The sequence below is a fragment of the Antennarius striatus genome, chromosome 15 (genome assembly GCF_040054535.1).
Source record: "Antennarius striatus isolate MH-2024 chromosome 15, ASM4005453v1, whole genome shotgun sequence".
NCBI classification, from domain to species: domain Eukaryota; kingdom Metazoa; phylum Chordata; class Actinopteri; order Lophiiformes; family Antennariidae; genus Antennarius; species Antennarius striatus.
In genome coordinates, this window is record NC_090790.1 from 14,497,073 (window position 1) to 14,504,707 (window position 7,635).

The following is a 7,635-nucleotide window of genomic DNA, read 5'->3' on the forward strand; positions in this document are numbered from 1 at the left end:
ATTTGGTTGGCTGCCGTGCTTTTGTAAAAACAGGAAAAAACTGCATAAAAATCACCATTCCTGGAACGAAGAGGTCATCAACCTCAGAGGTGTTTGACCTGCAGATCAGTCTTCATCTGTCCTGCTAATAGTCCATCACATTTTACTCAATATTATTGATCACTTATTGCTAGAGGCTGCTATCAGATTCATATGGGGTCTAATTATAAGTATGCAGCTATTGGCTTGAATGGAAGTGATTTCAGTGGGAAAGAATAAATCTATCAGTGTTTGCCCTGTGGTCCATTTAAAATAAAAAGCGTCAACGCGCTGACGCCGACGGCGCTGATTGACGTATTGATGTCATAATGACTGATGAGGCCTCAGCAAATCAGTTGTTTGTCTTCTATTTCATTTAAATGTAGCCAAATTGTTTATTTACCGTTTTAGATAAGATGGAATCATGGGAAAATAAATGGTGCTGTGGGTACACATCAGAAGAAGTCAGGTTTAAGTAATTATTGTTCCTTCTGAGATAGTTGGAGGGCAGACTGTTGTCGTCCACATCATGAATAGTAAAAAAAATCAGTATTGGATCAACCTTGAAGATGTGGAATGAAACAGCTTTGGACCATTTAATTAGGGAATGTAAGGATACTGGCATGAAGATCTGAGGGGAAACTCTGCTATCGTTAATAACAAAGATGCTTGTCTCCATTATTGAAACGTCCACCAAACCAGGTCTGTCAGTGTATTTGATTTTTCATTTTTGTATAGAACACGTTAAAGGGGTGTCTACATCCTCCTTTCACACTCCAGGGTCTTCCAGCTCTCCGTCATCCTTTGTTCCAGCCATATCCTCATCTATCTCCCTCCACCAGCTCCCCCCCCAGCATTCCGGCTTCCATCTAAGCACTGTCTGCGCTATCTTTAAATCCTCCAGTGGGGATACTGGAATCAGTTCATTGTGAGCTTTATAAGAGAAGGTTGGACTGTGTACATGTATGTACACTCCATGTGTGCGTGTGCCTGTGCGCGTGTGTGCCTCGAGCCAGGCCTGTGGACGGGTGTGTTTTTGTGTGGGATCAATGATATCACAGCCAGTTTACCAGCAGCTGCTCTGATTGGAACTGGGCCTCAGGACAGGAACGTAATAGTGTTGAACTGAGATCTGCTCTCACCCCACCCCTCCACCCCCCGCTCCTTGCGGTAGGGTCACGTGTGCAAAGGTTTGCCTGGCCTCTGAGGGCCTCTGATTGGCTGGAAACGCTGTCAGCTGTGTTTCTGCTGGTTTGGACAGTGCTCACGGCTCATGCTCCATGTCATCACTGGTGAGCGGGTCCAATTAATGTTGAAATAATATGTAGTAGTTAACATCAAGAGATATATCAGAGCAGAGCAATAAGACAACTGGAGGTTTAGTCAGCCAATCAGCAACATCCGTGTTAAACTGTAACCAGGGAATGTAATTGTGGACTCAATAAGATGGACAGACAAAAAGTCACTGGAACCAGCCTGACCTGGAATCTGTGGGTGTTGTTGTAACTCTATAATTAAAATGGGTAAATTATGCTGCATGAATTTTACACGCTGCACAAATATGTAAAAAAATTAACTGAAAGGTTTAGAAAAAAACAAAGAAAACCCAAATACACACAAATAATGCCACATTTGCACAGGTTGAAAGTTAAAATCTCCATGACACTGTGACACAAAAGCCAATCAGTGTAGGAGATTCTTCACATTTTCCATTACAAATTAGTAGTTTATGATTAACTCCAAAAGAGGCGGGACTCGCCTCTGGTCATGAGCTCACATTATTCACGTTGGGATGATTTTCATAGATTTTTTTCATGAAAACGGTTTTGTGAATCATGACCAGAAGAAATGTCATATTAATCCACATGTATTGATATATTTCTTGTGATGTGATGGAACTATTCCCAGACTAGTAGCAATATGAAGACGCATCATTTGAATTTATGATAGTGTAATTTTGTCTTATCTCGCTCGCATGAGGCCTTTGAATCTCAATCATAATTCTTTTATACTGACGAATCACTGGCAATATTAGTAGTGAGAAGCTTCGTGAACAAATTAAATTTCATTGAGATTTTTTCTCATGTGACATCAAAGCCGACAGACGAGCTTAGGGATGACCTGTGTGGAGGCTTTCACACATCAGTTATCTCTCTGAATTCATATCGGAGGTGCTTCACGCTCTAATGAAGTCTTCTGCAGCCCCAGGCTCATTCCTCCACAGAATGTCACTAAAATGTGTTTATAATTATGTTTATAGCTACCAGTTATCGTGGACACAAACAGACGTGACCTCTGAGATTTTTTTTTTTAACCATAACATCATTAAATGGTCTGATAATGATGCTAAAACACTAAAGATGTTGCACACATCTACACAGGGATGAGGGACCTAATTCATCTGAAGTCAGTTTGCATCAGCGTGAAAAGCAAAAGACCACACAGACAGTAAGACGCTGTGTTTGTTGTAGTGCATCATTACCCAGACTCCTTTGGGGTTGCTGTTGCACAACAAATTTGCTAGAACATTTCCCTGATTGCAGCCTTGGGGTTGAAGTATGTTTGCGCGTGTGTGTGTGTGTGTGTGTGTGTGTGTGTGTGTGTGTGTGTGTGTGTGCGTGCGTGTGCGTGCGTGTGTGTGTGTGTAGGAAGGAGAGGTAAAGCGGTTCTGACGTATGTTTCAGCGAAAGCATCAACAGTAGAACTGCACCCATGTGACTCCTCTGTGTACGCTCTATTGTGTGTTTTGTTCATGTCTGTGTGTGTGTGTGTGTGTGTGTGTGTGTGTTTCAGTCTACAGGACAGCTGCATACACTGCCAGCTGCTGAAGTAATCATCACATATCACTCGTTTAAAATCAATTAGATAATATCATCCCATCTGTTGATTAATGTGTTGATCGTACTTAACTACTTGAATTCCACTTCCTGTTCCTGTCTGCTGGTTGTCTGCAGGAAGTCAAGCCAGAAGTCAAGAATCACCTTCGCCTCTTTGTGAACAGGCTATAAAATAAAAATAAAGACAGAATAAAAAAAGATAAACCTGTAAAACAGAGATGACTGTCCATATCTGTCCTCATCTGTCCAGAAAGACACACAGTGGGAGGAGGGCGATTCAGCCTGATTGTGGGGACAGTCGGGGGGTTCAGACTCCAGGGATGGGGGGTGATTAGGGGGTTGCTCACTGATGTCTGTCTGAGGAACTTCCAGCCTCTAATGAGGCCCTCTGACCTCCAGTCAAGCTGCAGGCCTTCCTCCTCTTCATCTTCCTCTCTTGCTCCGCTGAGACTGAAATGTGCGTCAATTATCTCTTTAAACCAACTGATCACCAGCTCTTCTGCCTCCGGTTCCTCTGCACAGACTCACAAACCCAAAGCTCTGCATAGCAGAACTGAACTGGAGAAAGTTTTTCACTATCACTCAACATGAGGAGTAAAATGTGGATCAGCTTGAGCCACATGCAGCTAGCGCTAACGTTAGCACGTTTGAAATCATACTGCAAGAACAACGAAGTGACCTAAACCATAAAACAACACACACACACACACACACACACACACACACACACACACACACACACACACACACACACACACACACACACACACACACACACACACACACACACACACACACACACACACACACACACACACACACACACACACACACACACACACTACTACTACTTTTGCTATTACTGGTATTACTATTACTACTACTTTTACTACCAGTACTACTACTAGTATTACTACCGGTACTACTACCACCACTACAACTATTACCACTATTACTACCAATACTACTGGTATTACTATTACTACTACTACCACCAGCACTATTACTATTACTACTATTAATACCAGTACTACTACTACTACTACTGGTACTACTACTGCTACTAGTGCTGGTACTACTACTACTACTACTACTACTACTACTGCTGGTACTACTACTACTACTACTACTATTACCAATACTACTATTACTGCTACTACTACTATTACTACTATTACTGCTACAATTACTACTACTACTAGAAGGTCACACATAGAGCACAAACCCACTGAACTTAAAAGATATTGATATAAATACCACTGTAATGTTCACACTGACATACCTACTACTCATCAGACACCCAACATTTCTTGAGAACTTTCCCTGTTTGTTGTTTTAGTAAACAAAAGCTGAGGAAGAAGTAAATGCAGAACATCAACCAGCTCCAGTAAAGACACGTCACAGTTGTACTGTAGTACTTCAGTCACTGATCCCAACACATTGAACAGCTGCAGCTACCGAGAAAAAGTACTTTGGGATGAAAGTTGTGGTGACAGAAGGTGTTACTGAAGTAAAAAGGAACTCAGTGGAGAGGAAATTCAGGGCGTCGATTCACAGCGGCAGATTAACTTTGTCAGGTGAAGGAAAGCCTCGAGCGCCATTACCTCAGGGACGGCTCTCTCTCTCTGCTGGGGCGCCATGACTTTTAATCCCCTTAATCTCAGCACATCCTGTTGGAGTCATTTCAAACTGGGTTTTGATTTTGCGAGCATACGTACGTCTGCGTAACTCTGTGTACATGTGCCATCTGCAAATGTGGGTTAAAGACTAAGATTATGGTAAAAAACAAGCTGATGATAAGGAACCAGCAGAACCAAAACTGTTTACCCACATTCCAGTTCCTGCTTTCAATTTCCTCCCATGGAAACACAGCTTTCAGATATTCAGCCAGCCTTCCCAGCAGTCCTTGAAATTAAAATAAGCCAATCAACACTTTGTCTTATCCACCAGGCTCAACTCTGATAATTCTGATGTGATGTTGATGATGAAGTTGAAGTACAACATGGAGATCCCTCTAATTTAATTCCTTCTCCTGGAGGATCCTGAGGTGCTCCCACTCTACATGAAATATAATCCCTGCAGTGATTTCTGGGTCTACCCCAGGGTCTCCCCACAGTTACCAAACACCTGCAAAGGGAGTCTCCAGGGGGACCCGAACCACAAGTTGAACCACATAGGTTCTGACAGCTCTACTGTTCACTCCCAATAGATGGAAAGGAGAAAAATATGTGTATCCACTGGCATCCACCATCTCATCTCTTAATCTCTACCTAGAACAGGTGAGACCAATGGTAGAGCCTATCTTTGCTCGGCTCACTCTTCACCACTATGATCCAGTTTCCTGTATAAATGGAGCTCACCATACTTGAGCTCCTTGGAATCTCCACCTAAATGTGGTGGAGAGGTTTTCAAGTAATTCCTGGTACAGTCTGTAATGGAGAAACAGTCTTATGGACAAGGCCAGAATATAATTCTAAGACTTCAAGAAATGCCTCACCTGTGCTCCGGAGGCTGGGTCAAAGATCTTTACTTAAGAGATCTGTACTTAAGCTTCCTTTTTTTTTTTTGCTACAGTTTCAGCATTCCCATAGGCATAGAAAGTAACTCAAGACAGGAGGTTGTTGAATAAAGCACAAACCAGGATATAAAAATGTAAACCAACAGGTAGAGGCAAACATTGTGGATCTAATATCACTCAGATCTTCTCTGTGAAGCTCGACAGCCCCCCACTGACTGAGCGCAAAAACCCCACTTTCATTTGCTATCTGTTAATGAACCAAGCTGCTCCTGAACTAAGAGGACTTCACTCTACATCCCTTCACCAGTGCGAGTAAACCTCCCCGCAGGAAGTGCCGGGGCGCCACATCTCATACATCTGAGGGTGGAAACGAGATTGTGACAGTAATTTGTTTGGATTGGATGAATTCTTGCTCACTGTGTCGAGCGTGAAGAAGCAGCGTGAGGAGGTGAGACGGATAACAAGAGGAGGAAACATGGCGACGGCAAGATGCTGCTTCCCGGGGGCTGTGTTTGACTTCAGTCTCATTAGAAAGTGTCTGATGGGTTTGATTGATAATCTTCTCTCCTTGGCTCCCCCCTCCCTCCCTGGCTGTCTCACGTACAGTGTGTGCGATAAGGCAGCAGCAGGTTGGTGTTGATTCAATAGGAAAGCTATTTTCTCTCCTTCTGCATCCGGGCTGGAAACAATCAGTCTTCAGGGTGATGTTCTCCTTACCCCTATTGATTTTAGCTGTGTGTGGGTTGGGTGTGTGTACACCCACCAAATAATCGTCATTCCTCTCTCTCTGGTCCAGCTGAGTTAACCTATACAATTGCGGAGGGGGAAATCAATGGCTATCCCTGCACACACGCACTATGTACTCACACACTGTCTAAACTATCAGGCCAATAATGGAGGATGGTCACAGTTAGTACAGATGCTGCTGCCTGTTAGCCTTTAATGATTTATAGCCGCTGATCTACTCAAGTTGTTCCCCAAAGCCCTGATTTCAGAGTTCACAACTTGCCTCTGATCCCAAAGTCTTGTGCAACAGGATTGTTTCAGTTGATTTTAGCTTGTTTGAACTTGTTTATTCATCAATTCTGTGTTCCTTTATTTTAGAAGCATCATAGTTTGTAAACCTGTTATCTAATGCAGAATTAGCCTCAAGCACAGGTGCTGTGAGAAACTATTGTAATGCTGTGTTGAATGAAGCCCCACACAGACACAGGTACCAACCACACACAGGTGCAGGTACCAACCACACACAGACGCAGGTACCAACCACACACAGGTGCAGGTACCACCACACACTTTCATTCATTTTCTACTGCTTGTTCTGCTTATTGCAGGTCACAGGGATTGCTGGAGACAATCCCAGCTGGTGGGAGGTGGGGGACACTCCAAGCACAACGCCAGTGCACTGAGGAGAACTCTTGCATAAGATTGACATTTTCCTTTTCATTTGCAAATTTAAACAAGCTTTAAATCAAAGGTCAACTTGATCACACAAGAGGCAAAAAATTAAGATTTTACATTTATTGGAGCTGTAATGTTTTGACCTGAAAAGTTAAATTTGAAAAGATTATAACCACTATTTCCTCAATAAAGTTGGTGAGTCTGCAGGAACGTGATTTTGACACATGCTTTAAATACTCAAGATCATTGATTCATTTCACTGAAGACAAGTGGAATGATGATAACTGAACTATCCTAGTTAATTACCGTATATAAAATATTTTACAGAAACTCACCCATATAGTAAAAGATGTCTGTGCAGGACATGGGAGAGAGTTAAATAAAGTTTGTGTTTTTCAATCATGCTAAACCCCTCTTCCCTGGTAAATCCCACTCAAGCTAAACTAACTCAGTTCAGTTGACCCTAACCATGGAAGCAAAAAACATTAACACAAAAAGTAAGCAGTTCTGGATATAAACCTGATGGATGGTTGGACGGAAGCCAATCTAACATCTCTGTCCTTACAGTATGACAAGACCGCATAAGGGTTAAAATTAAATCATCACCCAAATGGCCTCAGCCTTCATCCATGCTCCTCTTCCTCCAAATCAGCAGTCACGCAGGTGTTTGTTCTCACTGTGCTGCTCCAAGGTTAACGTCTGGAATATAAATACAAACCGTAATATCAGCAAAGAGGACGTCTGTCTGCGCAATGTTTGAACAGGGATTCAGCGGTTAATCTCAATCCAAGGGCTCTGGAAGTGGTTTCAGTTTAGGTGGGAATTTAATGAGCAGGAAATAGAAACAGAATGAAGAAGAAA